A 17,642-nucleotide genomic window follows, 5' to 3' on the forward strand; every position below is an offset into this window, starting at 1 on the left:
GCTGCCACCCTTTTTAATTATTTCTGTGCTGCACACCGTTGAGGTCTTTCCTCCGATAACTTTAAAACTTTGAACAGGGAGGCAAAAATCATAAGAAGTGCACAAGTCAAAATTAGGCTTTGTAGTCAAATGCCTGCGAGGGGAAGCTGGGGCGCTGGCTGGGCTCTCCCTGGCAGCTCAGCAGGAGACACCGATCCCTACTGCTCTTCTGAGCTGCAAATGCTCATGGCTATGCAAGGAGGGGATGAAGTGCAAGCTGATCTGGGAGCTGGCAATACTCATCCTGGGTCTAAAGTTACATCTCGGGATGCCTCGCTGCAAGCGCAGGGCTCATGGTGCAGAAAGGAGAGGTTGGGGAGAGGGAAGCCCTAAATTTTAGGGCCTTGTTGCCTTTACTGCCATCTTCAGTGGGAAACTGGCTTAATTGGGGATATATTGCAAATTGGGAAACTATGATGATTAGAAATTGGAGTGAACAATACAAGAGAAGGGTGGAGGTAAATACACGGTGTAGGAAAAAAAAAAATAAATTGGTACCCTGCATAAAATGTAAAGAAGTCTGGGGTGACATTTTCAGACTTGCTGCAGTGTCACTGATGGCCATGGAGAGTTTTGAGCTTGAGTGCTGCAGTTGTTTTACACTGTTTACCTCCTTTTCTCTGGCCGAATTTCCTAAAGAGAGAGATTTCCTGAGTCTGCCTGTGTAACTGCTCCCTCTCCATTCAGTGCTCCTATTTCCCGCACACAGCATCATACCTACATGCAGTACAAGCAAAATCATTCTAGATTGTAAAGATGAAAAGGAAAACACATTTATCAGACATTTCTCTCTTTCAGCAAAAATATCTGTTCCTTTGAAGTCTTCTGACCGAAAGCCATGCCGAGAGCTGATTAATGTAAGGAGATGGATCTTCTACCATCTTTTGCTTTTAGTTCCAGTATTGAGCTCCACTTATAAAACACACATGGTGGGAGGCAGACGATCCCATTACCCTGCCCCTCCTTCAGTATATCCAGTGGAAACTTTTTTTTTTCCGGTATGTGTTGTAAAAATCCATATTCCAGTTGATGGGAAGGAAGGAGCCGGTATGCAGGTTGATACCTAGGGATCTGCAATCTGTTAGGTGTGAGATTGCTTTTTCTCTGCGATGGTTACAGTCTTGGTCTTACATACTGCCTACAAATTTTGGGTTTATATACATAAGACATGCGCTTTTACATTTTATGGTAAGTTTCAAAGGGACAGAAGTGATCAAGGCTGCTATCATGAGTAGTAGATGTTCAGTCCCATAAAAATTGCTTGCATAAGTAAATAGTGTTCCAGAAGGTGACAGTCTTAATCCCTTACATCGAATTTTTTTCATTCTTTTACCTCTGTAAATGTAATTTCTTCAGTAGTATTTGAAGCTTGGCAACTGATAACCTCCAGGCTACTTGGTACCTTAGAAACCTCTTCACCTCCCTCAAAATAGAATGAACAATGACCAGTGAATCACAGAATCACAAAATGGTTGGGGTTGGAAGGGACCTCTGGAGATCATCTAGTCCAACCCCCTGCCAAAACAGGTTCACCCAGAGCACATTGCACAGGGTCGCATCCGGGTGGCTTTTGAATATTTCCAGAGAAGGAGACTCCACACCCTCCCTGGGCAGCCTGTTCCAGTGCTCTGTCACCCTCAAAGTAAAGAAGATTTTCCTCATATTCAGATGGAACTTCCTGTGTTTCAGTTTGTGTCCATTGCCCCTTGTCCTGTCACTGGGCACCACTGAGAAGAGTCTGGCCCCATCCTCTTGACACCCGCCCCTAAGGTATTTGTAAGCATTGATAAGATCCCCCTCAGTCTTTTCTTCTCCAGGCTAAACAGACCCAGCTCCCTCAGCCTCTCCTCATAAGGGAGATGTTCTAGTCCTCTGATCATCTTTGTAGCCCTCCGCTGGACTCTCTCCAGTAGTTCCTCACCTTTCTTGAACTGGAGGGCCCAGAACTGCACACAGTACTCCAGGTGTGGCCTCACTAGGGCAGTGTGGAGGGGGAGGATAACTTCCCTTGAGCTGAAAGAGAGGAAGATAGTGGTTAAAAACTTAATACAAATAATACAATGCAACAATACGAATATGTGGAAAACAGGAACAATCTCAAGTTCAGAAGACACGAAGATTGAAGAATAAGAAACTTTAACACTGATACGGCCCTGAATCCCAGCAGGGCAGGAATAATTATAGACGTAGCAATACTTATCTGAAAAAATCTCTTTCCTTACCAATCCCACTTGTTGACGTCACCTCAGATGTTTGACTGCAGAACCGAGGTGCCTCTGTCCGTCACTGCTGCAGGTTCTGCAAGTGGGACGGTGAATCTATATGCAAAGCATGTTTTTAACTGCTTGAAACCCAGGAAGGCTCTGTACCTGACCACAGCCTATTTCAAGGTCTGTCACCTTTAAGGATTCAGTGAGCTGGCAGTGTCTCTTTTTGAACATGCCCATGAAAATAATTGTGAATGATTAATTTTAATTACTGCTGGCTGTGTGAATGGGTTTTTATTACACCGTGTCGAAGAGTTGTCTTGATCTGGGAAACTCTGACTTCTTAGGGTGTGAAAGGTGTGCTCAGGAAAGAGCACGTCTGCAGGAGGCTCTTCTCCCGTCGCCCCCAATCACTTAATGGTGGTGTAGCAGCAACAGCAGCTGTCCGTGGTGTGCGTGTGTCTGCAGTAGTACAGAAAGCACTTGAAACTGTGAGGGGCAACAGGTGGAGGTGAAAACAAGCGATGGCTACTTGTCACAGAGTCATAGAATCATTTTGGTTGGAAAGAACCTTTAAGATCATCAAGTCCAAGCGTTAACCCAGCACTGCCAAGGCCAACACTAAACTGTGTCCCTTAGCACCACATCTACATGTCTTTTAAATATCTCCAGGGATGGTGACTCCACCACTTCCCTGGGCAGCCTGTTCCAATGCTTGATAATGCTTTGGGTGAAGAAATTTTTCCTGATATCCAATCTAAACCTCCCCCGGCACAACTTGAAGATGTTTCCTCTCATCCTATCATTTGCTCCTTGGGAGAAGAGACCGACACCAACCTCGCTACAACCTCCTGTCAGGTAGTTGTAGAGAGCGGTAAGGTCTCTCCTCAGCCTCCTTTTTTCCAGACTAAACACCCCCAGTTCCCTCAGCTGCTCCTCTTAAGACTTGTGCTCTAGACCCTTCACCAGCTTCATTGCCCTTCGTTGGACTCTCTCCAGCACCTTGATGTCTTTCTTGTAGTGAGGGGTCCAAAACTGAACACAGTATTCAAGGTGAGGATCACCAGTGCCAAGTAGAGGGGGATGATCACTTCCCTTGCCCTGCTGGCCACACTATTCCTGATACAAGCCAGGATGCTGTTGGCCTTCTTGGTGTTCTGGGGTCTCTCTTCTGCTTTTTGTGGTGTTCTAAACTGGAAATGAGCAGAGAGGACAAGTACGTTGATTTGAAAGGACTGTATTTCTATTTTAGCTTTAAAATGCATTCCTTCTACCTTAATTGGCCACAATCGTGCAATAGTATTTTAATCTATCTGCATTTAGAGTAGTTGTCCTCCAAAACAATTGCGTTAGACTTTCTCAATGTACACCCTGCCAAACCTAATCCAGGGATAGTGGATGATTATCTCTGCTTCAGAGATGTAACTGAGACAAAAACTGATCAGAGACTGCCTCGCTGAAATCTGTTTGGCTACCTAACTTTCCATCGTTTGTGTGGTATCTCAAAGGCTGTTGGAGAAGAAATAGGTTGGAGGCTCATCTCTCCTGTAACAGCTAGTTTCCTGGTCACTGACACATCTTTCTTCTCAGACATTTGACCAAAGTATCTTCATTCCAGTTTAGGAAAATTTATTTCTAAAGCTGGAGCAGGCATTTAGATAGGTAGATATTCAAGAGACAAGGGAAGGTCTATCAGGTAAGCCGTTGGCCTTAAACTCTGAAATCCACAGGTGCTTGACTTTACTCCTAGCTTTTCCACTGACTTGCTTTTTTTGGCCTTGGTCAAATCATTTGACCTTTTTTTCTTATATTTTTGCTTTTTCTGTTAAAAACATCCATCTGCTGGGTAGAGACTGAATTGGTTTGTTTATTCCTTTTCTTTTTATATTCTTGCAAAGTACTAACAGAAAACCTTTCAGTTGGGAGTGTGTAGATCAGAATTGAAACTGCATGCAAAAATATCTTCCAGTCATTAAAAAAAACAAAAGCATCCCTAATTTAGAAATGTCTGCTCATGGAAATATTTATTCTCAGCCAATGAAATCCAGTTTAGTATTATTAGACTTTGAACTATAAGAGTGTACAGATCAGCAGCACTGATTTAGGTCCCTACAGAGTTTTAAGGAGTATTCCTAATCCAAGAGTGGTTTTCAGAAAGGTTTCCATAGAAGGCTTGCTGCTTCTGATGTGAGTGGATCTCTGTAGACAGCTGAACTTCAAGCCCTGAGCTGTTGATATATATTCCTTAAAATTGTATCATTTTTTTTTCTACTTAGATATTTGTACAGTCCTTATCAACTTGGTATGATGGCCTTATAGATGGAGGCAAGCACTACATTTCCATAGGAAACTGTATGATGGTGTTGGGAGTGGAGCCCAGAACACCTGAGTGATCAGTGTTTGGACCATCTTCATTGCCTGGAGGGATGACTAAGTTGTCCTTGTAGCATACTGTGGTGGTAAATTATCCTGCTTAAACCTATCATGGTCATGTTCACAGCACCCAGTTGATTGCCGACAGTTGGCAGACTGGACGATGCCTGAGTCTTGTACCAGCCTGTGGTAGTGGTTGGAAGATGTCAGCTTTTTTGATGGTTAGCAAAGTGGGCTTGTTTTATCCTCTTCCTTTAGCTGTGTTTTCACTTAAGAGATAAGATACAGTGATCATGGCAATCTGCCATTGTATTGTCTATACAGTTTCCTTTTGCCAGGATAATAATCATCTGGACCCTCTTTTAATTAAATTAGCTCAAACAGTGAACCGTATGAAAACTGCATTGGGACTTCAACGCAACTGATGTGTTCTTTTGAGTAGACTCGTGCGGTATTGTGTTTGGTTTGGAGCCTGATGGGGAGAGGAATTGTCGGGCTTGCAGGGCAGGGGCATTTCTTCATACTTCAGGTTTTTAGGACGAAAGTCTTTAAATTGGCAATTTGAACAGGAGTAGGCTTTTTAGTAGGCTACTTCTGTTTTTACTGTTTCTCAGAGGAAATAGAATTTGAAAAAAAAAGTGCTTTCATCTGAAGATTTTTCCTGTATTTCTCTGCCTTTGTTAAAGGCAGAGAACTTCCCTCCCCACTATATAAAATTAATAAATAAAGTTGGTTGTTACTACCATAATCGTTCAGATCATAACTGGTCAGTGGGAAATCTGCTGTTAATTACAGACTTCCTTTTGGTCATCTTTAATTTTTCTTAGCTCATGTATGTTCTTTTTTTCACAGATCAGTATAATTTTTATCTCTTCCCTCCACCTGTAACTACTTATCTACCCTTGAGTTTAGTACAGCACAGTTTACTTATTTCATGGGTTTTTTTCCTCCTTTCCTTTTTCTTTTCTGTACAGTTAAAGATGAAAATACATGCGTACAGAATATGAGATACAATAGGGAAAAAATAGTGAAAAAGGGGAAAAGTCACGCATAATGTCAAAGTATGTAACTCCTTTTTGCCTTTCTTCAGGCTTCCCTGGTGTAACATGACTTGTTGAATGGCCTGTGGTTATGCAAACATCTTTTTTTTCTACCCTTTTGTGTGAACTATAAGTTAAGTAAATGGTCTTTTCTAAAACATACATGGAGAAGGTATATTGTGATGCCATCAACCACATTTGTACAAGGGGAGTGTTTGTTCCTGCACAGTTTAAGCATTGTTGCAGGTACCAGGAACCCCTTCTGAATTGTCAAGAAATTTGCAGACAAAATTTTCCAGTAATCTGCCTGCTTCTTTGTCAGAACATGATGGAGAAGATGTGGAAGGATCTTCCCTCATAATTGGACTGTGCTGAAGCCCCAGCTGCTGATTTATTTTTGTCCATGGGCGTTTTGTTATGTAAAACGTAGACCGTAGAAGCAGTACGATTTGTCCTAGCCGAAGGATTTTGCAGAGGAGCAGATTCCATTTTCTGTAAGCTCCAAGTTGATAATGACATCAGTTACTCACACTTCAGGCAGATACTGAAAAACAGCAATGTAATTTCAGTACAGGAACCAGCAGAAGTCAGGGGATGGCTCTTAATCATGCTCGTGTATCCCAAGCAAGAATAGGAGTGTTTTAAAGAAAATATCGGCAAAGTAGGTCTTTCCCATCCAAAAGTACTACTCCTGTACATTCCTCCAAGGTGACAGCTTCTTCCCTGTCACTGTGACAGTGTTTCTTGAAGCTACGTGATGGTCTCCAGGAGATCATTCATGGAAGGAAGAAAGTACAAGGGAGCTAGGGGATCCAGCTTAGCTGGAAACAACACATCTTTATTTTAGTGCTAGCTGCATGGCAGCACCAGGGTTGTGCACTGGAGATGGTGTTGCATGAATATGGAGAGGACAGCTTCAGTCTAAAACATTACATTTGGGGGTGGTGGTGAAGACTTCTTCAGGCTGCAGTGCCATCACTCTCCTCCCAGGCCAAGCTGGGGCATGCGTGTGGGTCATAGCCATTGTGTGTGAGGGTCACTCACACAGTGGATGCCCAGTGCTGAACAGCAAGAAGGGCAGCATCATCATGCTGCTGTCATGCTGGACCTCCGTCACATGAGTCAGCCAGTTGGTCCTTCCCCGATCTGCCAGTTGCCCTCTTGGTCTTCCTGAACGGACTCCAAAGTGGCAGCTGGATAAACAAAGAGTCATGTATTTCTTTTAGGAAACCTTGAGTGTCCCTCAGAAGATGATTATGAATCTTTTTTTTAAAAAAAGCTATTTTGATTAAATGGCCTGCCCTGCCCACACAGTGCAGCTATGTTGTTGCTTTTGTTCACAGATTTGTGTCTGCATGTGTACACAAAAGTGTCTTCTGCTGCTTTCTGTATTAAGAACACTAACTGTAGTGAGAAAAAGCTGGAAAAAACCTCAACCAAGAAACTCCTAAAACTCACAAAAGCAATAGAGAATCCATATATTTTTAACAAGTCTCATGATTATTTTTTTTAAGGGGCTTAATTCTGATTGCTTTTGTTGTCTTTTACTGCTTTGAATTACTCATCACTTTCCTGTTATTGGAGGATTTTGCAAAGTGCTAGGTTCGTATTAACATGTTAAGTTCATATTAACAGGAAAATTATGCAGGTTTTGTACAGTTTGCTTCCATCTCTTTCTTCTGCTGTTTTCTTTTAATTAATCTGCAACAGAGTGCAGCTACAACAGATAATTCACCGCTTGTCAGGTCAGGTGAAGGTAGTTCGGTGCAAAAGGCACTTTAACAACATGTGAAAAAGCTTCTCTGCTAATTGGATTGCAATACCTGCGTTACTGCCCACTTTAACTCAACAGAATCATTTTAATCTGATTCCCTCACTGTCATTTTACACTTAGAATTTGTGACATTCAACCTTTTTTGCAAGAAATAAATATTAATTAATTATCACAGACTCAAAGAACTGCTGAAGTTGGAAGGCACCTCATTCACTCCAACCTGCGGCTGCCCTCAGTCTCTGCACGGCCTGATGCTTGGATTGTACAGTAGTTAGGAAAATCCAGAATTCAGTGGTCTTAATGGGAGAGTACTACTTAAGGTTAAAAAAACAACACACCTTACTTATTTAGTCAGTATAAATTCTGGTTTACAAACATGTATCCTCCTGCTGAGCTTAATGGAAATGTGTGTGTACTCCTCTGACCTAGGAAACCATTTAGTCACTCTCTCTGTATGCCTGTAAATGTAGAGTATCTTGATTTTAATAGAACTGTTCATTTTGTCTTTTTTTCCCTTTCTCATCGCTGATTCCCTTTTCTACCCTGAAGAGAATTACACCTACTTGTGAGCTCTGCTGCTGCAGCAAGTTGGAAGGCAGGATGCTAAAGGCATTTGTTGATACTTATTGGGTATGTCTATGTTGCAGCCACAGAAGTAATTGCAGTGTCATGAAAATATACCCGGTCTAGCTTGGTATATACAAATATACCAAACCAGGTTATTCATAAGGTGATAATACTGCAGCCACAGTCTGATGGGGTTCATAGTAAGCTAGTGTACCCTGCTGCTGCTTGAGCTAATTTATGGTACTTATATCTACCTTGCAACCATATAGAATCATAGAATCATTTTGGTTGGAAAGGACCTTTAAGATCATCAAGTCCAACCATTAACCCAACACTGCCAAGTCCACCGCTAAACCATGTCCCTAAGCACCACATCTACTCGTCTTTTAAATACCTTCAGGGACGGTGACTCCACCACTTCCCTGGGCAGCCTGTTCCACTGCTTGATAACCCTTTCCGTAAAGAAATTTTTCCTGATATCCAATCTAAACCTCCCCTGGCGCAACTTGAGGCCATTTCCTCTCATCCTATCACTTGTTACCTGGGAGAAGAGACCAACACCCTCCTCACTACAATCTCCTTTCAGGTACTTGTAGACAGTGATAAAGTCTCCCCTGAGCCTCCTTTTCTCCAGCCTAAACCACCCTGGTTCCCTCAGCTGGCCCTCATCAGACTTGTGCTCTAGACCCTTCACCAGCTTCGTTGCCCTTCTTTGGACTTGCTCCTACACCTCAATGTGTTTTTTTGTAGCAAGAGGTCCAAAAACTGGACACAGTTTGACATGTATATGACAATGTCCTTTACTCCTGCATGACACACTTGTAGGTGGGTTGTTCTATTTATTCTTTTTCCTAGGAAAAAGCCCTTCCTTTGTAATATTTTGCACTTCAAAAGCCCTTCCCTCTCAGGAACTTATTTTTCAATCAGACAGGAGTAAGGTCCCGTAAGGAGCGCTGTCCTGTGTATTAACTTATCTCGCTTAAGTCAAAAGCACTTATGCATGTGGGGGAAGTCAGGGAACACGTAGCCACTCTTTTGAATCATGACTACAGTAATGCAGTATTATCATGCAAAGGAAATGAGAAAAATAGATAATCAGGTTGGAATTATCCAGGAATTTAACTCCAGGGGGATGCTGGCTTGCATGGTAGGTGGTATTTTGTTTTCTGCTTTCAGTGCAAGAACACGCTTTTAGCAGCCCAGTAACCCTGTGCTTGAGAAATGGTTTCTGTGTTGTGTTATTAAGGAAACAATGACACAAAATGCCATGAGAACCAGCTTGTGTTGCCAGTAAGCAGTTAATGTTTGTTAAAAACTGCTTAGTGTGCAGGTTTTGACAACTTCGCAGAATGTGGCAGCATCGGGGCAAACCGGGCTGTCTTTATGCAATGCGGTACGCTCTTTGCGTGCCAGGCTGCGAGGACTCGTAGCCGTTGTTCTAATTAACATTACTCTTGTACGCGAATGTGCGCTGCAAATTCTTTTGTCTTCTGGAAAAATCCCAGCTGATGTGTGGCGAATTGTTTTGACTGTTGGCTTTCCGTTAACAGTGAGGAAGATAGCGAAGAGTTACCGTCTAGACCTACTTGCAGAACTATTATGGCAAAAAGAATAATCTTACAGGAGAAGCTCCTGTTTCCAGGACCTATTTGTACATTCTGACTCCTCTCCGTATAATAGGATTGCACATTTCTTATCACCAGCCATAAACTGTGCACAGTCTAACAATATGATTGCAGGCAATCTCCCTCCCTGCCCCCCACCTCTCTTTTTTCTCTCCATTCCTTCTTGTTCTGGGTTAAGGGGAAAAAAAGTCATATTAGACAGTGTAGAATGAATCATAGAGCATCACTTAAAACATTACTATAGCCTGGTATATAGAAGCAAAACCACTTGATCAATGGCAACTGATTACAGGCAAGAAGTGTGCCTTAGGAGAAAAAGATACTGATGTTTGAAGTGTTTCCTTAATGCAGACATTTGAATCTGGGGGGAGAATTAAGATCCTGTCGCTTTAAGGGAATCTTCATCTATTCATGTGGTAAACGTGGGAGTGACACCTATAGCTGAATGATTGTGGACAGGCATTCATTGCATTGCATTACTGTTTTACTTAACATGTGGGTTTGATTTACATAGTACTCTGGCAGTAATTCAGTCAGCTCTGCAGTGTACCAGACTGTAATATATTGAACAGAGGAAATAATTTTGGCCTGAGGTAGCTTAAAGCTAAATAAATGCTGGAGGGGGAAATCTAAGCATGTGGTGACTACCTTTAAATAGGTTTAAAAAAAAAAAGGGGAGAGAGGAGAAGCTCACCCTCTTCAAAAAAATAAATAAATAAAAATCATAATATACATAATCAGAAGTGGAAGTCTTTTATGGTTCCTGCTGTTAAATGTTGCTCTAGCCATCTGCAGAGAAATGTGTATTCCTGGAGTCTGGCCAGACTTCAGCATAGTTTTGCGAGGAGAAGACGACCCAGATTGCCCTTCCTCAGCGTCCATACCAAGCACATTCGCTATAGCTATTTTGGGATTTTTAAACTTTGGTCTGGGAAAGTGCAATACGTCTGCTGGGATGACACGCAGCAGCCGTTTTGAAGGTTCAGCCTCTGTTGAAGATGGGCTGAACTATGAACGAACGAATGTGGCAGTGTTAAATGGCGTTTGGGATCTGCTCTACATCTCGAGGCTGCAAAAATAAAAATGTCTGTCACTTGCTAGCCTCCATGTCTGAAATATGTTCCTGCAAGTGGTGAGATGGTCATCTTTCTCTTGCTGTTTGGACTAGCTTGCAAATTTTAGGCAGAAGAATAGTTTTGAATAGTTTTGTTCCTCAGTCCCAATTTTGGAACGACAAAGTTTTGAAGATGATTGTTGGGTTACGTCAGCTATGAGGTCTTCTGTTTGTCCTGGATCCCTCTTTCAATACATCTTTCCTTCCCTAAAACAAATGTGAACTTAAGAAATGCGTGTGTAGGATTGCCGACTTGGGCTGTACGGGCAGGGCGCTAACCCGAAGGCAGCTTCGACTGGGGGAACTGCGGTGGTTTCTCTCCCCTTGCTCACTCAAGTCAGGGTAGAAATGATTTGTGCTTAAAAAAGCACATTGGATGTCTTGCTTAAGAAAGCCTGCTTACTGAATTGGTACAAAAAGGAGTATTTTTAACTGAATTTTGCTAGCCGTTTGCAGGAGTGTCAAGAAGTTTAATCAGGGCAGAAACTCCTTGCTAAGTGCATATTTCAGGAAGGGGCTCTGTTCAAGTTGGATGGGAAGAACTCAAGTCAAAGCAATGGCCACTAAATGCACCAAGTGCTTCTCAAGCAAGCGTAGGTGGCATCTTGGCTGGGATGGCTGTCACCATGTTCTTGGCCCACAGACTTTTATTAACTCAGTTACAGAAAAAACTTGACAAATGGAGTTGTATTAGTCATGGTTTTGAGGAAGGGTTTTTGGAAGAGTGGGGAGGAAGGTGAACACAACATAAACCAGTTCCCTCTGGGAGGAGTTTTTAAGACTTCCAAGTCCCCTTCTCCCACCCTGAACCTTAACTATATTGTGCCTTTTTGAGCTGTTTGAAGTAATTCTGTAGGTCGTTGAAATTCTAGTCACACATACATAAGGTTTCTCTAAACTTTTAATGTGTAAGGTTCCAATTACATGTGCTGTTGGATTCTGCACACTAAATATGGTTATTTCAGTAATTGATTCTAAAGGTATAGGTGTGAGGTGGATTGATATATTTAGTCTGTAAATTGTATGTAGAAATTGGCAAAAGTCATCTGCATTTATTTCAGTATTCAAACACTATTTTATTTGCTTATTTTTAAAGCATGGGAAATGAGTGTTTAAAAAACCCCACCACCAACAGAAAAGAGTTAGCGCAAAACTATACTGAGAATTTAATGTACAAGTTAGGAAATTAAAAGTTCCTGCAGTAAATGCGAGTCTGTTATATTACAGGTATACTGCAACATAAATTTCCCAGCCTCTACAAGAACATTGAATTCTGAATATGTGCAAGATGGTTGACGTAGAGTGGTTATGAGAATTACAGCCTTGTTTTTCCTAACTAGTTCATTTAAATTCTCAACCTTAATGTTCTGCTAACCTTCCATTTTCTTGCTAATCTGCTTTAGGATAATAAACGAAGTACAAACCTTAAGTGTCTTGCAACTCAAAGTGATGTATACCTGGAGGGAGAGAGATAACGTTAGATTGCAGCAATTTTTTTTTGTGGCTTCATCAGTGTCGAATCCTTGGCCACTGATGTTAATGTTAAAACGTTCCTTGCCTTCATGGAAATTATCAATGAACCTGTTGGATCTGATCTCCCCGAGATTGGGAAAATGGGACAGAAAACAGTTGCTCAGTTGGAGAGTCTATAAAGCATTTTTCTGTATCCCATATGGATGAGCTCAGCCTTTGGGAATGCCAGGAGCGAGGATATGGGTAGGAGAACCCAGCTGCATGGAGCAAGGTGGATCCATTGCATCTCTCTAGAGGTAGAACCTATGGAGAGGACTACCCTGTCCCACCCAGCCTTTAGGATGCTTACTGAGTGTGCATCCTCATTGCAGATACATTCCTGTCACGTTAACCGAACACATGCAGGGATCACTATTCTGATACAACACTCACACAGCAGTGTGTGTGGCATTTTCACGGTGTGGTATTCGCTTAAAGCAGGACATTAAGACTTCCGAGGGCTCCTTCCCTGGTTCCCAGAGCTACAATAAATCACAGTCCTCTGAATACTGCTGCGGGAAATCTAGTTCATCTTTTTTGGGCTTGTATCTGCAATTAACATTTACTTCAGTGCATTGTACAATTTCCCACTTGCATAAGAAACTGGCACACAGAACTGATGAGGTTTGGAGTCACTTCTGAACATGGGTCACCTTTTCTGTGTGGCATCAAGCTGTATGTGGTGCTGGGAGAGCTGAGAGCCAAGAAAAATAAAGTCTCAGAAGTAGCCTCTACAGACTAGTAGAGGCCACTGGGAGTTGGAAAACTGATTTCGCAAAATAAATCTCTGTTATACTTCATATGCAATGCAATACTAGTTCCTTTTCGAAATCTCTTGTGGTTAAACACTTCTCTCATGTCCTCACCACCTGCTGGAAATCCAACATAAACCCAAGAATAACCAAATCTTAAGTTGTAGAGGCTGAACCTGTTTCAAATAAATCGCAAAAGCTATTGTTTACAAGAAGTGTTATCTGATTGCTGGCAGAACCTGTGTTTATTGCTTTTGTGTATTACAGTCTCTTGTAATTTGGACAACTAAAAATTGTATTCCTTTTTTCATTGTACGGAGAGATTTGTAAGTAGGTAGACGTGGGATTGGAGAGCGTATAAAGCATACAATTTTATGGTATGGTTTTAATCTGAAGTAACATCACATCATATTTTCCACTTTTTTACATGTCTTGGAACAAATATTTTTCTCATTCTTTGAATAACATTGGAGGACATTTAGGGACTATCACAAAGATACTCTGTACAGACTGTTTTCATGTACTTATGTTTTGAAATGTTTGCACTGAAAGTCAAACACTGGGTGCTTACTGTACTGGTGCTCATGAAGGAGAGCAGTCTGACAAGTGTCAATGACTATCTGGAGTGAATCTTTCATTTCAGCACAGTAACTGGGTGTTTTTCGCCCTATGATTAAAAAAAAAACAAGCAACAAGCCAAGTGCAAATGGATCTTACAGTTAATTTTTTTCCATGTTCTGGCAGTCCTCTCTAGAGCTCATTCCTTTTTCTTTTTTCCCCACCGCATGAGGAATGAAGAACAGAAACCCCCAAATTATGTATAAAATCCCAAGTTGCAGCTGTAAAGTCGCAGCTCAGATATATTCCTCTGTATATTTTTGGGTGCTCTTGGCTTCATGTCTTTAATATTTATTTACAGTTTATAATACACTAACTTTTTCTCTGGGGGTGGAAGAATATGCATATATTATTTACACCTTTTGATTTTGTCAAATAATGTCACACTTCATGCTTTCAGAGCACTCGACAACCCAGTCTTCCTAGCAGTCCCAAGAGTCAAGAACAGGCAAGTGGGATCCACCACACAGAGGCTTTGATTTGATATTAAGTGAGCTTCACAGCCACCCTATTCTGATTTTGCGTACTGGGGGTGCTGGCCAAGGTTGGGTGGCCGTGATGTTTCTGAAGGCTGCCTCAGTCATCCATGTTCATACCATCTATACCCTATGAAGTGAAAACATGAGAATTTGACATGTTGACTCAATGAGAGCTACCGCTGTTGGCCAGGAGAAACAGTTTTAGTTATCAGTAACGCCTGCGTGTTGCAATCCCTGTAATACTAGGAATGAGGTTGCTCACCAGAAGAGGGGTTTGATCTGTGATTTTGATCTGTTAAAGCTCTATCTGTATTGGGGACATCAGGATACATGTGTTTGACTAGGTAGGAACTAATCTTGGCGCAGGTGCACGCTGGACAGTCATGAGGGCAACACCTTTACCCTCTGCAAAAGCAGGGGAGGGAAGGGGAGGATCGGTTTTGAAAAGACCATTTGGGAACACACCGAAAGCACTTCTCTGCTTTTGAATCAAAAGCACTGAAGGGTTGGCCCTGTGAAAAAAAATTTTCCTCCTCGGAGTTTCATAACCCAAATTCCTTTTAACCCAGAATACTTCACCATGCTATAAGCTTTGGACCATTTTGATTGCTTGTCTTAAAAAGAGATATATTTATGGAATTTTATGTGAATGTTCACTGTCTTATCGAATGTGTGCGTAGGAACATATTTGACACAATTTGAATGCCAGATCTGTGAAACCTGTTTTTCCAGTATTTGTTCCTCGGACCCACACATGCCTTGTAGTAACACAAATTATATTGAACAAATAGAATCATGATGTTGGGTCAAAAAAAAAATGTACCGGGATGTTCAAGAGCAAAAGGAACGTGTTGGTTTGGAGTCTTACCAAGGACAACTAGTCTTCTTATGTCTTCTGAAATTGCAGCTACTTCTCTTCCAGCTAAAGCTAATGGTCTAGGATGGATGCATGGCACAATGATGATACCTGCTCAACTGGAGGGAATTCTCTTCACAGATGCTTATGCATGTTGTTGTGCCATTAAATGAAATGGTACTTGGTGGATGGGATTTAAAAAATGACAGACTTCTCAGGTACGTGGCAGGTGTGTCATGAAATGTAGGATCACAAGGCATCATGTACATGCAGTTGTTGCAAGGGCAGGCAGCAGCTGTCTTACATATGTGGTCCAGAGATGCCCACAGATGTCTGTTCTGTGTCCCTCGCTCCATATCATGAGCTACTAAATGTATCCTAATACTCTGGAAGAATGTGAAGACTAAAAGCCAAAGTACAGCATGCCCTTGGGAAAGTGGAGGAGCCATCATGGGCATTGCCTTGAGGCTCCTGTAATAGCCAAGAGCTCACCAGAGTCCCGTGATACATCTGGGTCTGGACCTGCTGTACGTTGCTTTATTATTTGTCCTCTACAGAACTGAAGAGCAGGTTGCTGCCTCAGCTCTTCTCCTTTATTTTCAGCATTAAGGACAGGTTTTTTCCTTCACTTTTCAGTTTAAATTAGAATTCTTGCATGATTTTGGTCTCCTTTCTGCTTTGAAAGGCTAGATTAGAAAAGTAGTTTTAAATGTTCTTTGTTGTATTGGCTAAAAATCTCTTCCATTGTTTGCTTGCTCTGGGTCTTTTGCATCTGTGTTTGCAAGGGTGACATCTGGACATAGTTTTGGGTGGCATGGTCACCACTGATGGTTCCCAGTGTCAACCTGTGGCAGTAGTTTCTCATGCTGTAGATGAGGAGTAAATGTCTGAAAAGCAAATACAGTTGTAAAGCCCAGTGAGAGAGATATTAATTTCCTCTTTCTGAAAATGCATTATCATTCCTGTTTCAAAGATAAGGGAATGTGTCAGTAGAAAACAAACCCACCAATTTAATTGTGTTTCTGTCGGGAGCATTGTTTTAAATGTTGGCCATTTGTGACATATTTTGGAGACCAAAAGACTTTTTATAGAAATAACTGTCAGTAACTGCAGGAAGCTTTTCTGTGTTGTACAGTCCAGTTGGGTCAGACTGGGTGATGTCTCTCCACTGAGACTGCTGTCAAGCCAGTAGGTGTTGTGCAGGTACTGGGGGCTGGTCAGAAGTCACTGGAGACCACAAATTTAATATCTAGATACCAGTAAAAATATACAGAAATGGTCCTGGAATCCTAGATGGACTGTTTGACTACACTTTGAATAGGACTATTCTTTCAAAGTATTTCTGTTACATCTACATCCTACAGCCACGATGACTACCTTGAAGATAGCAACAAAAAAGATTCACCAAATATGTGATTGCTGTATATGTAAAAATTACCTGTTTACTATTCTAAAAAAAATCCATTATTCTTTTACTTTTGGGACAGCTGAAGTTTAGAATAGATGGATGTGTAGAAGTTACTGCTGAATTGTCCACCGGTTTATGTGGCATGCCCAGACTCTCCTTGCTCAACGCTCAGAGAGATTTAGGCTTCTTGGAATGAGATGCAAGCGTCCAGCACACACGATATGCAGCTGCCTTCCGCTGTTTGGTAGAAAATTATAGCATGAAGTATAGCATTAAATCCACTTCTCCCAACATCTCAAAGCTTGAGGGATTCACGTCTATCAACCTAACCCTTATTGTAGGACCTCCTCCGAAAAGCAGGTTCTCTGCTCCTCTGACCATAGCCTGAACTGGCACGTGATGTTCTTTTTTCTTATTGTTAAAAAACAGTGCCAACAGTTGAAGTGCAAAAGCTGATGGATAGTTTGGTGGGTAAGAGCAGTCAGTTCGTTGGTATAGAGGTTCAGAGGTAAAACTTGGAGAGGGGTTTGGAGCTTGGGAGTTCAGGAAAGTTAAGTGCTACCTATCCAGGCTATATTAATATTGCAGCTGTAGGCATGAGAGGCTCCTTATTAATTATTTGAGGCACTAAAGAAACACAGGCAGGTCAAGGAGAACTCATGGAAAAGGTGGGATGACTTAGGTACCCGTAATGATACACCAAAGCACATGGAGAGAAGCTCTGCATGTGGCAGAGCTCCCTGGGGTTCAGGCAAGGCCAGGAGGTCCCCCGAGCCTCAGCAGCACTCCTGGCTACACCCTGCGCCGTGCTCCCGGGGTGCTAGAGCAGCCGTTTGGATGTTTTTCATTATCTGTAGCAATGTTTTCCCTAGGCCCGTATGTTTTCCCTTTTGTATAGGGCTCTGCTTCCTTGCCTGAGGAACAGTTGCAGACATCTCTTTCCCTCATCCTTTCTGAGCCCTTTTCTAAGCATCCTTCCCTCTGCAAGTCTTTGATATATTCCCTTCCCTTCCTGATCTGAAGACTGGTAAGCACAGCAGGTGAGGAGTGTTAGTGCTGCATCTGCTGCTAATTGGGCTCACAGGCTCATTCAAGTGATGTACCGAGTTAATCAGGAGCCGGGGTTTGGAGGAGAATGTTCATATTATGTAGGGTAAGCAGAGATTTGCATGTCAGCTTTTAAGATTGGAGCTTACCAAAATGAGACTGGCTGCTGCTTTCTGTTGTCGGGCTCCCCATGACCCCCATTTACCTGGGGTGTCTCAGCACCTTTATTCT

Source organism: Nyctibius grandis, chromosome 1 (assembly GCF_013368605.1).
Source record: "Nyctibius grandis isolate bNycGra1 chromosome 1, bNycGra1.pri, whole genome shotgun sequence".
Classification (NCBI taxonomy): Eukaryota; Metazoa; Chordata; class Aves; order Nyctibiiformes; family Nyctibiidae; genus Nyctibius; species Nyctibius grandis.